The sequence below is a fragment of the Coregonus clupeaformis genome, chromosome 1 (assembly GCF_020615455.1).
Source record: "Coregonus clupeaformis isolate EN_2021a chromosome 1, ASM2061545v1, whole genome shotgun sequence".
NCBI classification, from domain to species: Eukaryota; Metazoa; Chordata; class Actinopteri; order Salmoniformes; family Salmonidae; genus Coregonus; species Coregonus clupeaformis.
This window is the reverse complement of record NC_059192.1, coordinates 27244397-27266489: the sequence shown is the minus strand read 5'-3', so window position 1 is coordinate 27266489 and position 22093 is coordinate 27244397.

The window sequence follows — 22093 nt, the reverse complement described above, 5'->3', positions numbered from 1 at the left end:
GAACAGACTTTCTGAGTTCTTCAAAGGTTCCCAGAACATTTAATTAGGCTATGGGAACAGTGTGGGTACATTACAAGAGATAGGTTCACAAAATATGGTCAGTTGTGATGACATTCATCAAATGTTTAAGTTAGGTTGCACAGGACATTCATATAATGTTATGATTAATTAATGGATGAATGAATTAAATTAATTTATGGTAGGGGTTTGTACTTCACAGTATTTTACTGTAATTACTAGAGATTGGTGCAATCAGGTTGGCTGCTTGATAAAGTGTTTATGCATTACAGTATATTAATGAATATTTTGTGTTTTATATCACTTGCACTTCTAGAGGCCTTAACAAAGGCTTCCAAACTGGCAGCGACTACAGGGCAAAACAGACCAAAAGGACATGGCAAAATGCTCAACCATTTAAGGTTTAAGACTGTCTGCCACCCTAATCTATCCCCTATACATTTTAAATTGAAAGGGCACTATAAACACATAGGAGTTAAATTGGTACAGCATTCTCACTAACAGGCACAACAAATATAGCCTCTTAAAAGGCACGCCTCAAAATATGTTAATGAGCCAGAAACAACAATACCATGCACCTACTACTGGTCAAAAGGTTTTTGGCGCTCCAAAGATATGGTACGGCACTGTATTCTGTTTGGTGGAATTACAGTACCATTCGAAATACAGCAATTTTCCCACAATGCACCAGAATTTACAGTATGCTGCCTGAAAAAGTTATTTTTTACTGTTGATGATACCTAAAATTACCGTATAAATTACAGTTTTCCATTACAGTGTATGAAAAGCAGCATGCGTCATCTATAAATCATGCGTTTTATTTTGATATAGATTGGCATCTTCACATTTTCTCCCCTAAGCTACTACTTCTTTAATTGTTTAAATGTTCTCTCATTATCTATTTCAGAATTTCTTATCATATTTTTATCTTTCTTAATTGTAGTTCAGTGGACTTTACATCAAGCTCTGATAGACTAATCAAGCAACAGTGACAGAAGGGTCAAGCACCATAAGTGAACCTTGGGGTTGGAAAAGGTGTTGTTATGATGATCATAGTACTGTTTTGATATCCAGGACAAATTACATATGGCAGTGGGTACGGATCCGACTTTTCTGGACCTTTCTTTCCCAGCACTAAAGTTCCTGAAGCTTCTGCGCATGTGTCGATCACATGTGTTTCTTTACCTCTACGCACACATTTGTGGTCTCCTACCCTTCACATTTCTCATTGTCAGTCGTGAAGGATAATTCTTGTAGTTTTACAGGTGAAAAGCCTACCTGTGCATTTTGCCTAGTGTTGCACGCTGTTGAGTTTTGGCCACATGAGTAGTGGTGTTTTTGTCTTATAGTAACTTTGTAGTATGCTATTATATTCGGTTATGTTACGTAGAATACTATGTGGTCTTGCAGACATTGATTCAGCTTTGATCAAACTTTATTAAACGAGCACCATTCGCCAGAGTAGCCTGTTCTCTAGGAGTAGAGCAGAGACTGTGCATAAAGTAGATAATAAACAACTGCGCAGACGCATCAGGACCTTTAGAGCTAGGAAAAAAAGGTCAGGAAAAAGTCAGATCTGCAGCCACTCGGTTTACATATAGGTTAGATATAATTTGAGATGTGGCAAATGTATACAATAACTATGAACTGTATTCATACTATGACTTTTCCAATCCATGGAATGCCCACCGCCCTCACATTACATATTGAATATTTAAACAAGAGCTGGGTTGGAGAGGCCTTTGCTGCCACCTGCTGTAGTAACAGCAGAGCTGTAGGCATCCTGATAAATAAGAATACACCCTTTTCCCTTATATCCTAGCACACGGACCAAGAAGGCCATTTTCTAATGTTGAATTGTACCTTCCATGGTGAAAGATACACATTGATTTCATTGTACAGTATATCCCACCAGGGGCAAATCTGGTATTTTTAGAATTCTAGCTATATTAGATAAAATCCAGACAGGAACTATTATTTTAGCAGGCAACCTAAAATCATACATTTGATAAGATTAACAGACTTAGCAATAAAAAGGGCAAATTCAAGGAGCCTTCAAAGAGGCTGAAAAATGTAATCTCTACAAATAATTTACAGGACACATGGAGTTTACTATTCCCAACTACAAAAGACTACTGCTTTTTTTCTCAAAGTAAGAAAAGCTATTCAAGAATTGACACAAAAACAAATCTACAAAAATGCCCTCAACAATTTACTGGGTTAGTGATATCGGATCATTCTCCGGTACCATGCTTAATTACACCAACAGAAAATACACTTAGTGACAGAATATGAGGAATGAACAGAACGCATCTTCAAGACCAGAAATGTATTAAATACGTAAATAAAAAAAATTGGCAATTGCAATTGAACTCTTCCAGAAAGAATTAGACAGGACCCTAATGCAGGGCCGACTCCAGGCATAAACGGTCGCTTAGGGCCCCAGGCCACTACAGATCCCCAGACAAACAACAAAAAACATGTTTCTTGAAATAAATATTAGGAACTCAGTCGGGGTCTCAACTTACTGTTGAGAGTTAGAAGAGTTGTCACGTTCGTCGTTTAAAGGATTGGACCAAGGTGCAGCGTGGTATGCGTACATAGTCGTTTATTATATTAAACACCGACAAAATAACATAATCCAACAGAATGTGAAGTTCAAAAGGCTAAACATCCAACAAGACAAACTGAAACAAGATCCCACAACTAAGGTAGGCAACATGGCTACCTAAGTATGACCCCCAATCAGAGACAACGATCGACAGCTGGCTCTGATTGGGAACCACACCCGGCCAACATAGATCTACACATTCTAGATCTACACATAGATATTCACACCCTGACCAAACCAACTAGAGATCTCTATGTCAAGGCGTGACAGTACCCCCCAAAGTTGCGGACTCCAGCCGCAAAACTGACTCATTAGGGGAGGGTCCAGGTGGGCATTTAGCCTCGGTGGCGGCGCCGTCTCCGGGCGCGACGTCAACCTTACTGTCCTCTCCTTTTCTGGCTCCTCGTTGCACACCTGGTCCGGTCTGGACCCCGGCACGATGCATCCCCTCTTAGTCCTCCCATGATGCACCAAGCCCTGTCTGGACCCTGGTGTGGGAGGCACCGACCCTGGAGAGGGGCTGACATCTGGGCCTGGACCGGCAATCCTCCCATGATGCACCAAGCCCTGTCTGGACCCTGGTGTGGGAGGCCCAGACCCTGGAGAGGGGTTGACGTCTGGTTCTGGCTCTGCAGTCCTCCCGCGATGCACCAAGTCCTGTCTGGACCCTGGTGTGGGAGAGTAGACGACCGGACCCGGACTGGGCACCGGTGGAGCGGACTACTCTGGTACTGGAGTGGAGCTGCTGCCCGGAGCTGAACTGGACCCCGGTGGAGCAGACTTCTCTGTCTCTGGACTGGAGCAGCTAACCAGAGCTGGACTAGGCACCGGTGGAGCGGACTCCTCTGGCACTGGAGTGGAGCAGCTGACCGGAGCTGGACTGGGCACCGGTGGAGCGGACTGCTCTGGCACTGGAGTGGAGCAGCTGACCGGAGCTAGACTAGGCACCGGTGGAGTGGACTGCTCTGACCCTGGGCTGGACCGTACCAGGCTGGAAACACGCACCACAGGTTTGGTGCGAGGAGCAGGCACGGGCCGTACCGGACTGGAAACACGCACCACTGGTTTGGTGCGAGGAGCAGGCCTGGGCCGTGCCGGACTGGAGACACGCACCACTGATTTGGTGCGAGGAGCAGGCACGGGCCGTACCGGACTGGAGACACGCACCACTGATTTGGTGCGAGGAGCAGGCACGGGCCGTACCGGACTGGAAACACGCACCACTGGTTTGGTGCGAGGAGCAGGCCCGGGCCGTGCCGGACTGGAGACACGCACCACTGATTTGGTGCGAGGAGCAGGCACGGGCCGTACCGGACTGGAAACACGCACCACTGGTTTGGTGCGAGGAGCAGGCACGGGCCGTGCCGGACTGGAAACATGCACCACTGGTTTGGTGCGAGGAGCAGGCACGGGCCGTGCCGGGCTGAAGACATGCACCACTGGTTTGGTGTGAGGAGCAGGCATGGGCCTTACCGGTCTGTGAAGGCGCACTGACGGCACAGTGCGTAAAGCCAGCGCATAGCCTGGTGCCTGCATGGTCACACGCTCCTCAAAGCGAGTGCAGGGAGTTGGCTCTGCTAAACCTGGCTCCGCCAGCCTCTGCTCTAAGGACTGAGCTCTCTGCTGCTGGAGGGTCATCTCCACTCTCAGCTCCTCCTGTTGTCTGGCCAGCTCCTCTCTCCGTGCAATCACTGACTCCTTCTCCCTGAGGGCCTCCTGCAGCGCCTCCTTCTGAAGGGAGATCTCCTGCTCCTTCTTCGCTATCAGCCCCCGTAAGGTGGTTGTCTCTTCTGTCAGAGTGCTAATCTGCAGGTCTTTCTGGGCCTCCTGCTGCTTAGCCAACCACCCCGTGTGCCCCCCCCAAACATTTTATTGGGGTTGCGTCTCGGGCTTCCTTCGCGGTCCTGAACTCCGATGTCGCCGTTGATCTTCTCCTGCCTGGGCCTCTTCCTTCGCTCAGGGTCCTTTACCAGCCAATATCTCCTCCCATGTCCAAAATGTGTTCCCCACCTGTGTCCAGCATGTTTGCTCCCCCTGGCCATGCTGCTTGGTCCGTTGGTGGTGGGATCTTCTGTCACGTTTGTCGTGTAAAGGATTGGACCAAGGTGCAGCGTGGTATGCGTACGTAGTCGTTTATTATATTAAACACAGACAAAATAACAATATCCAACATAACGTGAAGTTCAAAAGGCTAAACATCCAACAAGCCAAACTGAAACAAGATCCCACAACTAAAAGGTAGGCAACATGGCTACCTAAGTATGATCCCCAATCAGAGACAACGATCGACAGCTGCCTCTGATTGGGAACCACATCCGGCCAACATAGATCTACACATTCTAGATCTACACATAGATATTCACACCCTGACCAAACCAACTAGAGATCTCTATGTCAGGGTGTGACAAGAGTAGAATACACAAGGTGCTGGTTAAAAATTTAGTTGTGCATCAGCAAATGTTATCTTGTTATGTCAGTCACCTGACAGTCACTCAATTAGCCATGTCAGCTAACAATTTTTAGATTGGTAAGTTAGTCCAGCCAGATATCTAAACTTGTAGTAATAATGGCTGAATACCGACCGGGCATGCAGGGCACGTGCCCAGGGACCCTGACCTCCATTTTGTTAGTCACTCTCACTCAGATATCATTATGTAACATGGCATAAGTTGTGGCAAAATGTGTAGAATTGCAGGAAATTTGTTTAAAACTGAAACACTTTCTCTCTGACCCAAGGCAAAAAGAGTGGAATTGCATGAAATTTGAAGATGTGCATGCATCAAAGGGGAAGGCCCTTTCCTGTTTCAGCATGATAATGCCCCCGTGCACAAAGCGAGGTCCATACAGAAATGGTTTGTCGAGATCGCTGTGGAAGAACTTGACTGGCCTGCACAGAGCCTTTGGGATTTATTGGAACGCCGATGGCGAACCAGGTTAATCGCCAACATCAGTGTCCGACCTCACTAATACTCTTGTGGCTGAATGGAAGCAAGTCCCTGCAGCAATGTTCCAACATCTAGTGGAAAGCCTTACCAGAAGAGTGGAGGCTGTTATAGCAGCAAAGGGGGGACCAACTCCATATTAATGCCCATGATTGTGGAATGAGATGTTCGACGAGCAGGTGTCCACATACTTTTGGTAATGTAGTGTAAATGTAACGTAAAAGTTTACACGATAGGTTAGATATATAAAAAAAACTTGCAGAGAGCATATTCAACTGACAATCTCTTAGAAACTACTGGAACCAACACTTAAAAATAACTGCTATTGGCACAAGATGGAGGGAACGTTGGAACGTAACTGACGAAATTACAGTTAATTAAAATGTACGCTTAATCCAGTATAAACTAACGTATATAATATATTATACAAGAGACAACATTCACAAATTCTACAACACAACAGCAGAGTCATGTCTTAAGTGTAAAACTAACAATGACTCAATAATCCATGCCTTCTGGGAATGCTATAAAGTCCAAAAGTTATGGGCAGAGTTAAAAAGTTGGCTGTCAGAAGTATTACAATGTAAATGTACGTTTAATCTGTCTGTCTGCATATTTCAAGACATAGCATGTGAGGTTGCAGTGCGATACCTAATGGGTTGGATGATACTTTCCTCATCAATCCTCTTGAAAAAACATATACTTAAAAACTAGAAATCAACCAATCCTCCATCGTTAACACAATGGAAAGGTCAAATGCTTTATTAAATAAATGTTGAAAGTGTGTGGGAGACGGAGAGAAACAAAATGGTGCAGTTTGAGGCCATGTGGCGGAGAAGTGATGTGGGCGCTGGAGATGGGGGTGTGAGCAGGTGGGTCTGGGCAAGGTGATGTCATTGATGTTTGTGTGTGCTTGTATGCTGTCGTTTGTGTGTGTTTTGTGTTGTTTAAAAAAAAGAATAATGTAAGATGTGGCAGTGTGATAAATTAGGAGGACCTTGAGCTAAATGCGGAGAGCACATATATTATACACTGAACAAAAATATAAAAGCAACATGTAAAGTGTTGGTCCCATGTTTCATGAGCTGAAATAAAAAATCCCAGAAATGTTCCATATGCTCAAAAAGCTTATTTCTGTCACATTTTGTGCACACATTTGTTTACATCCCTGTTAGTGAGCATTTCTCCTTTGCCAAGATAATCCATCAACCTGACAGGTGTGGCATATCAAGAAGCTGATTAAACAGCATGATCATTAAATAAAGGTGAAATAAAAATAAAATACAAAATTACACAGGTGCACCTTTTGCTGGGGTCAATAAAAGGCCACTTTAAAATGTGCCGTTTTGTCACACAACACAATGCCACAGATGTCTCAAGTTTTGTGGAAGCATGCAATTAGCATGCTGACTGCAGGAATGTCCACCAGAGCTGTTGCCAGATAATTGAATGTTCATTTCTCTACCATTTGCTGCCTCCAACAATGTTTTAGAGAATTTGGCAGTACGTCCAACCAGCCTCACAACCGCAGACCACGTGTAGCCACGCCAGCCCAGGACCTCCACATCCGGCTTCTTCACCTGCGGGATCGTCTGAAGGGGGATGGGCAGGGTGGAGGGGTGCTGAGGAGTATTTCTGTCTGTAATAAAACTCATTCTGATTGGCTGGGCCTGTCTCCCAAGTGGGTGGGCCAATGCCCTCCAAGGCCCACCTATGGCTGCACCCCTGCCCAGTCATGTGAAATCCATAGATTAGGGCCTAATGAATTACTTTAGATTGACTGATTTCCTTATATGAATTGTGACTCAGTAAAATCTGAAATGTTTGCATGTTGCGTTTATATTTTTGTTCAGTATATACAGTCGTGGTCAAATGTTTTGAGAATGACACAAGTATTGGTCTTCACAAAGTTCGCTGCTTCAGTGTTTTTAGATATTTTTGTCAGATTTTACTATGGTACACTGAAGTATAATTACAAGCATTTCATAAGTGTCAAAGGCTTTTATTGAGAATTACGTTAAGTGTATGCAAAGAGTCAATATTTGCAGTGTTGACCCTTCTTTTTCAAGACTTCTGCAATCCATCCTGGCATGCTGTCAATTAACTTCTGGGCCACATCCTGACTGATGGCAGCCCATTCTTGCATAATCAATGCTTGGAGTTTGTCAGAATTTGTGGGTTTTTGTTTGTCCACCCGCCTCTTGAGGATCGACCACAAGTTCTCAATGGGATTAAGGTCTGGGGAGTTTCCTGGCCATGGACCCAAAATGTTGATGTTTTGTTCCCCGAGCCACTTAGTTATCTCTTTTGCCTTATGGCAAGGTGCTCCATCATGCTGGAAAAGGCATTGGTCGTCACCAAACTGTTCTTGGATGGTTGGGATAAGTTGCTCTCGGAGGATGTGTTGGTACCATTCTTTATTCATGGCTGTGTTCTTAGGCAAACATGTGAGTGAGCCCACTCCCTTGGCTGAGAAGCAACCCCACACATGAATGGTCTCAGGATGCTTTACTGTTGGCATGACACAGGACTGATGGTAGCGCTCACCTTGTCTTCTCCGGACAAGGTGTTTTCCAGATGCCCCAAACAATCGGAAAGGGGATTCATCAGAGAAAATGACTTTACCCCAGTCCTCAGCAGTCCAATCCCTGTACCTTTTGCAGAATATCAGTCTGTCCCTGATGTTTTTCCTGGAGAGAAGTGGCTTCTTTGCTGCCCTTCTTGACACCAGGCCATCCTCCAAAAGTATTTGCCTCACTGTGCGTGCAGATGCACTCACACCTGCCTGCTGCCATTCCTGAGCAAGCTCTGCACTGGTGGTGCCCCGATCCCGCAGCTGAATCAACTTTAGGAGACGGTCCTGGCGCTTGCTGGACTTTCTTGGGCGCCCTGACGCCTTCTTCACAACAATTTAACCTCTCTCCTTGAAGTTCTTGATGATCCGATAAATGGTTGATTTAGGTGCAATCTTACTAGCAGCAATATCTTTGCCTGTGAAGCCCTTTTTGTGCAAAGCAATGATGACGGCACGTGTTTCCTTGCAGGTAACCATGGTTAACAGAGGAAGAACAATGATTTCAAGCACCACCCTCCTTTTAAAGCTTCCAATCTGTTATTCTAACTCAATCAGCATGACAGAGTGATCTCCAGCCTTGTCCTCGTCAACACTCTCACCTGTGTTAACGAGAGAATCACTGACATGATGGCAGCTGGTCCTTTTGTGGCAGGACTGAAATGTAGTGGAAATGTTTTTGGGGGATTAATTCATTTTCATGGCAAAGAAGGACTTTGCAATTAATTGCAATTCATCTGATCACTCTTCATGACATTCTGGAGTATATGCAAATTGCCATCATCAAAACTGAGGCAGCAGACTTTGTGAAAATTAGTATTTGTGTCATTCTCAAAACTTTTGACCACGACTGTGCAGTAGATTGATGAGGGAGAAAAACAATTTAATCAATTTTAGAATAAGGCTGTAACGTAACAAAATGTGGAAAAAGTGAAGGTTGTCTGAATATTTTCCAAATGCACTGTATACACTCATATACAGTTCCTTCAGAAAGTATTCACACCCCTTGACTTTTTTCACATTTTGTTGTGTTACAAAGTGGGATTAAAATTGATTTAATTGTCCTTTTTTTGTCAACAATCTACACAAAATATTAAGTAATGTCAAAGTTGAAGAATTAAAAAATACATAATAAAATGTTTCAACCTGTTAAATTGGTTGTTGATCACAGCTAGACAGCCATTTTCAAGTATTGCCATAGATTTACAAGCCAATTTAAGTCAAAACTGTAACTAGGCAACTCAGGAAAAATGTACTTGACTGTGACATGTGGTTGACCCACCTAGCCAACTTAAGATCAATGCACTAACTGTAAGTCACTCTGGATAAGAGAGTCTGCTAAATGACTAAAATGTAAAATGTAATGTCTTGGTAAGTAACTCCAGTGTATAATTGCATTTTAGGTTGTCCTGCTGAAAGGTGGATTTGTCTCCCAGTGTCTGTTGGAAAGCATACTGAACCAGGTTTTCCTCTAGGACTTTACCTGTGCTTAGCTCTATTACTTTTCTTTTTATCCTAAAAAAACTCCCTAGTCCTTGCTGATGACAAGCATACCCCACCATGCTTGAAAATATGAAGTTGTACTCAGTGATGTGTTGTGTTGTATTAGTCCCAAACATACAGTGGGGGAAAAAAGTATTTAGTCAGCCACCAATTGTGCAAGTTCTCCCACTTAAAAAGATGAGAGAGGCCTGTAATTTTCATCATAGGTACACGTCAACTATGACAGACAAAATGAGAAAAAAAATCCAGAAAATCACATTGTAGGATTTTTAATGAATTTATTTGCAAATTATGGTGGAAAATAAGTATTTGGTCAATAACAAAAGTTTCTCAATACTTTGTTATATACCCTTTGTTGGCAATGACACAGGTCAAACGTTTTCTGTAAGTCTTCACAAGGTTTTCACACACTGTTGCTGGTATTTTGGCCCATTCCTCCATGCAGATCTCCTCTAGAGCAGTGATGTTTTGGGGCTATCGCTGGGCAACACGGACTTTTAACTCCCTCCAAAGATTTTCTATGGGGTTGAGATCTGGAGACTGGCTAGGCCACTCCAGGACCTTGAAATGCTTCTTACGAAGCCACTCCTTCGTTGCCCGGGCGGTGTGTTTGGGATCATTGTCATGCTGAAAGACCCAGCCACGTTTCATCTTCAATGCCCTTGCTGATGGAAGGAGGTTTTCACTCAAAATCTCACGATACATGGCCCCATTCATTCTTTCCTTTACACGGATCAGTCGTCCTGGTCCCTTTGCAGAATAACAGCCCCAAAGCATGATGTTTCCACCCCCATGCTTCACAATAGGTATGGTGTTCTTTGGATGCAACTCAGCATTCTTTGTCCTCCAAACACGACGAGTTGAGGTTTTGCCTAAAAGTTATATTTTGTTTTCATCTGAACATATGACATTCTCCCAATCCTCTTCTGGATCATCCAAATGCACTCTAGCAAACTTCAGACGGGCCTGGACATGTACTGGCTTAAGCAGGGGGACACGTCTGGCACTGCAGGATTTGAGTCCCTGGCGGCGTAGTGTGTTACTGATGGTAGGCTTTGTTACTTTGGTCCCAGCTCTCTGCAGGTCATTCACTAGGTCCCCCCGTGTGGTTCTGGGATTTTTGCTCACCGTTCTTGTGATCATTTTGACCCCACGGGGTGAGATCTTGCGTGGAGCCCCAGATCGAGGGAGATTATCAGTGGTCTTGTATGTCTTCCATTTACATTTACATTTACATTTTAGTCATTTAGCAGACGCTCTTATCCAGAGCGACTTACAGGAGCAATTAGGGTTAAGTGCCTTGCTTAAGGGCACATCGACAGATTTTTCACCTAGTCGGCTCGGGGATTAGAACCAGCGACCTTTCGGTTACTGGCACAACGCTCTTACCCACTAAGCTACCTGCCGCCCACATTTCATAATAATTGCTCCCACAGTTGATTTCTTCAAACCAAGCTGCTTACCTATTGCAGATTCAGTCTTCCCAGCCTGGTGCAGGTCTACAATTTTGTTTCTGGTGTCCTTTGACAGCTCTTTGGTCTTGGCCATAGTGGAGTTTGGAGTGTGACTGTTTGAGGTTGTGGACAGGTGTCATTTATACTGATAACAAGTTCAAACAGGTGCCATTAATACAGGTAACGAGTGGAGGACAGAGGAGCCTCTTAAAGAAGAAGTTACAGGTCTGTGAGAGCCAGAAATCCTGCTTGTTTGTAGGTGACCAAATACTTATTTTCCACCATAATTTGCAAATAAATTCATTAAAAATCCTACAATGTGATTTTCAGGAAAAAAAAATCTCAATTTGTCTGTCATAGTTGACGTGTACCTTTGATGAAAATTACAGGCCTCTCTCATGTTTTTAAGTGGGAGAACTTGCACAATTGGTGGCTGACTAAATAGTTTTTTCCCCCACTGTAATGCTTTGTATTCAGGACAAAAAGTTCATTTCTTTGCCACATTTTTTTTGCAGTATTACTTTAGTACCAACAGGATGCATGTTTTAGAATATTTGTATTCTGTACATGCTACCTTATTTTCAATCTGTCATTTAGGTTAGTATTGTGGAGTAACTGCAATGTTGTTGATCCATCCTCAGTTTTCTCCTATCACAGCCATTTAACTTTGTAACTGGTTTAAAACCACCATTGGCCTCATGGTGAAATCCCTGAGCGGTTTCCTTCCTCTCCGTCAACTGAGTTAGGAAGGATGCCTGGTAGGGCAGCCCCCGAAGTGACTCTTCTTATAAATAGTATACAATCATTTCCTCTGTGTTGATCTTGCCAACCCCCATTGTCTCTCCTCTGAGAAGCAGAGGTTACATCATGTAGGTCTGATATCTGATTGGAGGTTAACTTTACAGCAATACTATTGGTCAACAACTCAGATTTTGAATCCAAACAACTCATAAAAGGGTCTTAGATTCATTGTTCTTTCTCTTTTATGTTCCTGACTTGCTGTGGTGAGATACCTACAATTGTTCTTTCTCTCTCTCCCCCTCTCCCATGAGCTATGGGCCATGGCACCAGTCATGGTTTCTTTGCCCTCTCTCTGATCATGCTTGGAATAATGCCTTGTAACACTTGTTAATGCTTTGTAATGTTATCATTCATTTTACAAAGTAATTAAATACACTTGTATTCAGAATTCCATTCTCAGACATTTCTTCATTGTGAATTACTGTAACTCAACTATAGTCTCTTGCATATTACTATTTATCTTATGGAGTCAGATAAACATTTTAATAGGCTAATTACTTAGTCTTATTACCAGTCGCATGTGAGGTATTTATAATATCATATAAAAATTATAAAATTACTGCCCACTACACCTGTATCTTTGTAGTGAATGGGTGTATTGATACACCATCCAAAGTGTAATTAATTACTTGCTCGAAGGGATATTCAATGTCTGCTTAATTTTTTATTTTTACCCAACTACCAATAGGTGCCCTTCTTTGCGACCTCCCTGGTCTTTGTGGTTGAATCTGTGTTTGAAATTCCCTGCTCGACTGAGGGACCTTACAGATAATTGTACAGTGGGGTACAGAGATGGGGTAGTCATTCAAAAATCATGTTAAACACCATTATTGCACACAGAGTTAGTCCATGCAACTTATTATCTGACTTGTTAAGCAGATTTTTACTCCTGAACTTATTTAGACTTGCCTGAACAAAGGGGCGGAATACTTATTGACTCAAAACATTTCAGCTTTTCATTTTCATTAATTTGTAAAAATAATATCTAAAATATCTAATAACATAATTCCACTTTGACATTATTGGGTATTGTGTGTAGATCAGTGACACAACATCTAGATGTAATACATTTTAAATTCAGGCTGTAACACAAACAAATGTGGAAAAAGTAAAGGGGTGTGAATACTTTCTGAAGGCACTGTACTACATGAAAAATTGCTTAAAGTCTTGGTAGGAGGCAACGCAATGGGTACTTCTGCAAGAACACATGGAGATGGTAGCCTTTTGTCCAATTTAGTAAAACAGATTTGTCTTTGGTCTTTATGGCTTCATTGATGGTTTTTGGGAAATACATTTTAGATGGTTTAATTAAGGTACAAACAGAAATAAGGCAATGTTAGTACAAAGCAGTTGCACAGGCGCAATAAAGGTAAATGTATTTATACGAACTGAGGTACTAAGTACTACACAAATAGCAGTCTATACGGCAACAAAAATGGGCTTTGAAAATAGCCTTCAATTAGCACTGTACTAAGGGACTCTTCGTTATTTATAATGAGGGATACCTGGAGAAAATCTGACCTCTCTGTAATGAAAATGCATGGCCCTCTCTTCAGTAAAATATAGTTTTACCCAATCCTCCCTGAACACTTGAAAAAAAACAAGTGACCCTCCCCTACACCCAGAATAATAATTAAAACATAAAGTGGCAGAGAACATGCCCACCGTTTACCCTCACTCCTAGGACAGACCAGAGCCTTAGATATGCAGTTTTAAAAACGGATCTTTGTTTTGTAAGCATTACATGGCAAAGTAGCCAGAAGGTTGTGGATTCACAGACCACCACAGACAAGGGTAGGGGGGAAAATATCTCCATTATAATAAAAGTACTGCATAAATCTATTATCTTATTTGGGTTCAAATTTTTTTTATCCTTTTATAAACACATTTCATGCTATTCTACGTCATTTTACATGACTGGAGACAAGCAGAATATGTTTTTATACCACAAAAGAGCATGACAACGAATGAGCACATGCTGCAGCACCGGAGACGTTTTGACTTCTATTCAGGCTATTGTTAAAAAAGAGGATAGTCTAAGTTTGGAACAGTACTAAAGTTTTCTATCAACTGTCAAAATTGAGCACAACAGAACCAGTTACAACTGAAGTATCTGATCATCAATGAATTACAGAAAAAGCCATTCGTTTTTTTTAAGAGCAGCCACATATCATTCATTTAGGAAACTATCATTTTCTAATTTATTCTATTTTATTCCATGATATTGTTGTTACAAAATAGATTTGTGTTGACTGTGATTAGGGCATGGGAATATAAGAGCATCTGCTAGGCTAAATTAACAAACTAGGCATGCATAGCTCACCACATGTGTCACGCCCTGGCTCTGGGACTCTGTTATGTTGAGCCAGGGTGTGTTGTTTCTATGTGTTTTGTGTGCTAGGGTTATATTCTAGTTCATTTGTTTCTATGTTGGCCGGTGTGGTTCTCAATCAGAGGCAACGTGTATCAGCTGTTGCTTGTTGTCTCTGATTGGGGACCATACTTAGGCAGCCTGTTTTCCACAGTGTGTTGTGGGATCTTGTTCCGTATGGTTTGTATTGTAACCAAGGACTTCACGTTTCGTATCGTTTGTTGTTTTGTTTCGTGGTGAATTAATAAAAAAGTATGTTCACTTATCACGCTGCGCATTGGTCCACTTCTTCTCAGGACGATCGTGACAGAAGATCCCACCATAATTGGACCAAGCAGCGTGTCCAGGAGCCAACGCCAGAGGTGACTCTGATGAATATCAACCTCGACTGGGTCAAGCAGCGTGAGGAGGAGAGAGGCTGGACTTTGGAGCAGAGGAGCGAGAGTCTGGCGAGAGCCATGGAGGCCTGGCCCACGGGGAGGAGAGACGCCCAGAAATTTTTTAGGGGGGGGCTCACGCCGTGGACGACGGGGCAGCAGGAGGCCGGGATAAAGTGGTTCAGCGGGTTGGCAAAGGAGGCCGCCAGGTTACGGGAGTCACTGGTCACCAGGGGGAAGGAGAATGTAGAGGCACGGCGAGAGGTACTGGGGTGTGTTGCCAGTCCGGTCCGGCCCGTTCCTGATCCCCGCGTAGGGCCAGTGGTGTGTGTCCCCAGTACGGTCCGGCTTGTTCCTGTCCCTCGCACCGAGCCTGTGGTGCGCGTCGCCAGCCCGGTCCGGCATGTTCCTGCCCCTCGCACCAAGCCTGTGGTGCGCGTCGTCAGCTCGGTCCGGCCTGTTCCTGCTCCCCGCACCAAGCCAGTGGTGCGCTTCGTCAGCCCGGTTCGGCCCGTCCCTGCTCTCCGCACCAAGCCTGTGGTGCGCGTCGTCAGCCCGGTCCGGCCTGTTCCTGCTCCCCGCACCAAGCCAGTGGTGCGCTCGTCAGCCCGGTTCGGCCCGTCCCTGCTCCCCGCACCAGGCCAATGGTGCGCGTCGTCAGCCCGGTCCGGCCTGTTCCTGCTCCCCGCACCAAGCCAGTGGTGCGCTTCGTCAGCCAGGTTCGGCCCGTCCCTGCTCCCTGCTCCCCGCACCAAGCCAATGGTGCGCGTCGTCAGCCCGGTCCAGCCCGTCCCTGCTCCCCGCACCAAGCCTGTGGTGCGCGTCGTCAGTCCGGCACAGCCCGTGCCTGTTCCACCGGTGCCTGGTCCGGCACCGGTCAGCTGCTCCACTCCGGAGCTAGAGCAATCCGCTCCACCAGTGTTCAGTCCAGCTCCGGCCAGCAGGGCCAGACCGGACCAGGGGCGCTTTAGGGGGTTTGTTGGAGGGTGGGGGTCAAGCCCGGAGCCGGAACCGCCTCCGAGGAGGAATGCCCACCTGGCCCTCCCCTGTTCGGTTTATGTTTGGCGCGGTTGCAGTCCGCGCCTTTGGGGGGGGGTACTGTCACGCCCTGGCTCTGGGACTCTGTTATGTTGAGCCAGGGTGTGTTGTTTCTATGTGTTTTGTGTGCTAGGGTTATATTCTAGTTCATTTGTTTCTATGTTGGCCGGTGTGGTTCTCAATCAGAGGCAAATTGTATCAGCTGTTGCTTGTTGTCTCTGATTGGGAACCATACTTAGGCAGCCTGTTTTCCACAGTGTGTTGTGGGATCTTGTTCCGTATGGTTTGTATTGTAACCAAGGACTTCACGTTTCGTATCGTTTGTTGTTTTGTTTCGTGGTGAATTAATAAAAAAGTATGTTCACTTATCACGCTGTGCATTGGTCCACTTCTTCTCAGGACGATCGTGACAACATGATCCTCAAATCAAAGACTGGCCGAACTCGTGTTTCTTAAAGTGAATTGAAAGGCACTGTAGAAATGACTGTACAACCGAATTATTTAATTCTAAGTAATACTTTAAAAAAATAAATGTTATACCGCCTAAATGCGAAATTTATAGGCATGTTGTTGAAGTGCTGTTGTTGATGTGTTGTTGAAATGCTGAGTGCTCCTGCCAGCCTGTAGCGTGTCACAAATGCTTCACAATTTATTTATTTAATAGCAGGCTATAGCCTAGCCTTGAAATAATACTAATATAGCCTAAATTATTAATTTTCATTCGGATTCCTGGCTTAGGATACCTGGCTTGCTCCTGACTGATTTAGAGTTAGTATGTTGTTTAATAGCCTGTTGAACATCAATTGATAGTGACCACAGAAGGCTGCTGAGGGGACGACAGCTCATAATAATGGCTGGAATGGAGTAAATGGAACGGTATCAAACACATGGATATGTTCGATATCATTCCACAGATTCCGTTCCAGCCATTACTATGAGCCTGTCCTCCCCAATTAAGGTGCTATCGGACGCTTGTGGTAGTGACAGAATCGCACGTTAGCCTACTTCACAAGCAAAGTAAATGTTTTGTCTCCTCGGCTATAGAAGGTTGTAGCTCAGCCTCTGAATGTCAAAGAGACAAACTAAAAATATCCCATATACATCGGAGTCACGTCTTTCCCCTGCATTTTACAGCTTGTTTCTAGCATAAAGTATTGTTGACTAAAGCGTTGTTATATTTTCTTTTTAGCTAACAAGGGGTAGGCCTATGCTTTTAGCCATTTTCTTTAAGAAAAGCAACAATACCCTCACATACCCCATCAATTCTGGCCCTGGTTTTAACTTAACACACCAATCCCTTTACTGACAGATATTTAAGGAGTGCATGGTGACTGAAGGAACTGGCTGACAAAATCTATGGATAGTTTACTATAATTCCGTTTGGCTATCTACCTCTTATTTCTTGATTAGGAAGAAATAGGCTCCAACACACTGCTTAAAGGAATTAGGCTTAGGGCTGTTATGGTGACCGTATTACCGCCACACCGGTGGTCACGCATCATGATGGCAGTCAAATTCCACATGACCGTTTAGTCATAGTAATTAGGCTTCTCCAAGCTCTGATGCTGCTGATGGTCATAGTAGCCTACAAAACTAGCTAACTGCCTTGTACTCAGCACTCTATTGTCCCTCTAATCACTCTGACATCAATGCAAATGTAATCAAAAATGTTATCAAAACACTTAATGAGAGCGCATGATAGAGCACGGCGCTCCCCGGGACCACCCATACGTAAAAATGTATGCGCACATGACTGTAAGTCGCTTTGGATAAAAGCGTCTGCTAAATGGCATATTATTATTATTATTATTATTGTAACGCCAAGGTAGTGGGTTCGATCCCCGGGACCACCCATACACAAAAATGTATGCACGCATGACTGTAAGTCGCTTTGGATAAAAGCGTCTGCTAAATGGCATATTATTATATTATTATGAGCTCATGTTGCGCAACATTTCTATAGGCTATACAATTGCGTGAGAAAACAGAGTTTTGATGGCCTCTATTAAAAAGAGGAGAATCCCATCAGCTTTCTATAGGCTATGCCTACTATATTTATTTCTCAACTTTCCTAATATTAAGCACATTTCTTCTCTTACATATATTATTTTGAAAATGTAAAGATTAAATCAAGAAAAGTCTGATGGGTGACAATATTAGCCTATCATTTGTGAATGATATATTATCGCTTGTGAATGATGCCCAGCTTGTGTGCAGTAAGGCAAGAAACGCATGCTTTTTTTGTGCTACTTTTTCAAATCATAGTCGCACACCTCATGTAGCCTAGCCCACAGGCCTATATGTTTTGATAAGGTTTGTATCACAACTAAAGTGGCCAAATAACTTCTTAAAATTAAGCACATTAATCAGCTTTACAACCGATTTAGAGCCTAACTGGCATACATACGCAGTGTGTGAGTTTCAAGTTTGGGGAAGATAATTTTCACCATAGAAATGCACCTTTAAAATAAAAGCATTACATGCATAATTGCATAGTCACTTTTGAGAATGGGGTTTTCCCACTAATGGAACATTTAAGCTTATAGCCTACTGTCATGTGCGCATTATTGCGCTTATAATGTTAAGAAATAGCCTAATAGTTTATCAACATTTTAAGCTAAACTATTTTGATTTGTTATGTCAGCCTCATTGCTTAAAAACACATTTATTTTATGCTAGTGGTTGTATTAATTTAGGATCTATCCCATCCCACAACTTTCCCAGACCGTGTTTGGAATATTTATTTCTCGCACAGAATAGAATAGGTAAACTTTTGTGCTATGGGGAATAGTAGATTGACATAGGCTAGTGCTTTTGCTGTTCGTTAGGCCTACTCATTTTGTTGGCTGACGAAAAGTACATGTGGACAGTTCTTCCAATATCTTCAATATGCGCCTCAGAATTGGATAAGGACGCGAGCAGTTGCGTCCCCGATGTGTCTGTCGTCACTTGTAGCCTGTGAGAAAGACCCGATCACGTGACTGAGAGCCATTCGAGTGAGAGGTGCTTTAAAGCACGCAGCCGAGAGAAGGAGAAGGGAATTATAATTATTATATTCAGCCACAATGGCCAATGGCCGCAAAAGGCATGGATTTTTTTAGGGGGGCGTTACAGCCACACAAAAGGGATGACACCGGGAAATTTGAGGCATTATCAAGTGCTTGTCAAATTGTGAATGCGAGACTGATGAAGTGTGTACAGCCTGCACAAGAAACAAAGCAGAGCTCATGCCTTTCATACGACTTTTTTCAAATCATCAGTCACATCATGCAGCCTTAAAATTGATTAAAAATCAAAACTTATAGCCCAACGTTTGTATCACAACGAAAGTTACATAAATAACTCTAAATTAAGCATATTATCATGACTCCGGATGAGACCCAGATGCAGACATCTGTGGCAAATCATTCAAGTCTCAGAGATTTATTGAACGTACAGGGGCAGGCAAAAAGCAGGTTGTGGACAGGCAGGGGTTCGTAAACCTGGTAATAGTGGGCAGACGTAGATGGCAGGCAGGCTCAGGGTCAGGACAGGCAAAACAGGTCGTAACCGGGTAGACTAGAACAAAAACCAGAAAGAGGAAACAACAAGACGAACTGGCAACAGACAAACAGAAAATGCAGGAGACAAAGGAAACAGAAGACAAAGGACAGTGAGACACAGGTTTTATTTTGGACACATGAAACGTAGGATCGATATGGAGGGGGCGTGGCAACAGAAGACGAACAGCAGAGGGGCCAAGGATTTTAGAGAAAGGGAAAGGGCCGAAGAACCGGGGGGAAAGTTTGCGGGACTCCACTCGGAGGGGCAGATCCCGAGTAGACAGCCATACCCTCTGCCCGAGACGATAGCGGGGAGCCGGGGTTCGGTGGCGGACTCTCTTCCAGGTACGCCGACAGCGGCGGACGAACATCTGGGCCGAGGGTATGTTGACCTCTTCCTCTTGCTCAGGGTAGAGCGGGGGCTGATAACCCATGGAACACTCGAATGGCGAGAGACCAGTGGCCGAGCAGGGAAAGGTGTTCCGGGCCTACTCCACCAACACGATTTGCTAGCTCCAGGTGGTGGGGTTGGCCAAGACGAGGCACCAAAGAGTCATCTCCGGGTCCTGATTGACACACTCCGATTGGCCGTTAGATTGAGGATGAAACCCGGAGGACAGGCTGGCCGACGACCCGATGAGGGTGCAGAATGCCTTCCAGAATCGGGACTAGAACTGAGGACCATGATCAGAGACTATGTCGACCCGGAAGTCCATGGATTCTGAAGACATGCTGTACCATGAGTTGGGCTGTCTCCTTGGCTGAGGGTAACTTGGGAAGGGGGATGAAATGGGCGGCTTTGGAAAACCTATCCACCACCGTAAGGATGGTGGTGTTGCCATCAGATGGAGGGAGACCAGTGACAAAGTCCAGGGATATATGGGACCAGGGGCGAAGAGGAACAGAGAGTGGTTGAAGGAGGCCAGCCAGAGCTTGCCGCGGAGTCTTATTCTGAGCACACACCGTGCATGCGGCAACGAATGCGGAGGTGTCAGAAACCATAGTGGGCCACCAAAAACGTTATCAGAGGAAGGCCAGGTGCCGGCGGGAGCCGGGATTGCAAATTAGATTAGAGGAATGAGCCCATTCCAGGACCGGGGACCAGGCAGAATCCGGGATGAAAAACTGGTTAGCCGGGCCCCCCCAGTAAACGTTGCAGCTTCATTCTGGATGTGGGTTGGGGCCACACTACCACCGCTCTGACCTTGTCCGGATCCATCTGAATTTTCCCAGCAGCGATGACGCATCCCAGAAAGGAGATAGTGCAGCGATGAAATTCACACTTCTCAGCCTTAACAAACAACTGGTTCTCCAGGAGGCACTGGAGGCACTACTGATGAATCTGGGCATTTTACTGGACAGGTGAATATGTAATATCCTGAAGTTCCACAATACAGACAGCTTTTAGAGCTCAGTTTGCGTAAACGTTCCTCAGGGGACAATCTAGCCCTGCCCAGTTGCATTGGAGCAGGAGGAGGCGTGTCAACGGTCCTCAATGACTTCTGAGGGAACTCTGGTGACATCGGATTCTCTCGGGAATGCAGGCATCAGGGATTTCCGGGGTTCTTCGGAGGCGAGGGGAAAACCGTGGACGGGTGTGTGTGCCCAGGAACAGACCTCCTCTCCCTACCGCGTTCCCGTAGTCGCCCATCGATCCTTAAGGTCAAGGCTATGAGAGAGTTGAGGTCCAAGGGCAGCTCCCGGGCTGCGAGCTTGTCCTTAATTCCCTCTGATAATCCATGAAGGAACGTGTCAAACAGGGATTCCGGGTTCCAGGAACTCTCTGTGGCTAAAGTGTGAAAGTCTATCGCGTAGTCTGCCACACTACGGGAGTCTTGACGCAGTAGTAGTAGTAGCTCCCGAGCCGCCTCTCTCCCAGACAACGGAGAATCGAACACCTTCCTTACTTCCACCACAAAATCCTCCAGACTAAGGCAAACGGTGGATTGTTGCTCCCACACCGCCATAGCCCAGGCGAGTGCCCTCCCGTGACATCAGCATTATAAGATAAGCCATCATCGAACAGTCCGACGGAAAAGAAGAGGGCTACAGCTTAAAAATGAGGGAGCACTGGGAGAGAAACGCCCGGCAGATTCCGGCATCCCAAGCGTAGCGCTCCGGAGGAGGTAAACAGGGTTCTCGGGAAACCGGGGTAGGCTGGGGAGAAGCACCCCTGGTAGTGGGGTTACTGAGAGTCTGGGAGGTTTCCATTGTGGCTTGCTGCCTAATAGATAGTCCGTGGAATTGTTCCAACAATGCACTGACGGCATGGTCATGGTGTTCCGCCAAGGTGTGGAACCCTTCCATAAGGTTATGTAGTAACTCCTCGTGTCTTCCAATGGTGGCTCCTTGTGAGCAGACAGTGTTGCAGAGCTGGTGCGAGTCTGCTGGGTCAGTCACGGCCAGTTCGTACTATCATGACTCAGGATGAGACCCAGATGCAAACCATCTCAATTGGGTTGAGGTCGGGGGATTATGGAGGCCAGGTCATCTGATGCAGCACTCCATCACTCTCCTTCTTGGTCAAATAGCCCTTACAAAGTCTGGAGGTGTGTTGGGGCATTGTCCTGTTTAAAAACAAATGATAGTCCCACTAAGCCCAAACCAGATGGGATGGCGTATCGTTGCAGAATGCTGTGGTAGCCATGCTGGTTAAGTTTGCCTTGAATTCTAAATAAATCACAGACAGTGTCATCAGCAAAGCACCCCCACACCATAACACCTCCTCCTCCATGCTTTATGGTAGGGAACTACACATGCGGAGATCATCCGTTCACCCACACCGTGTCTCACAAAGACACAGCGGATGGAACCAAAAATCTCCAATTTGGACTCCAGACCAAAGGACAGATTTCCACGGTCAA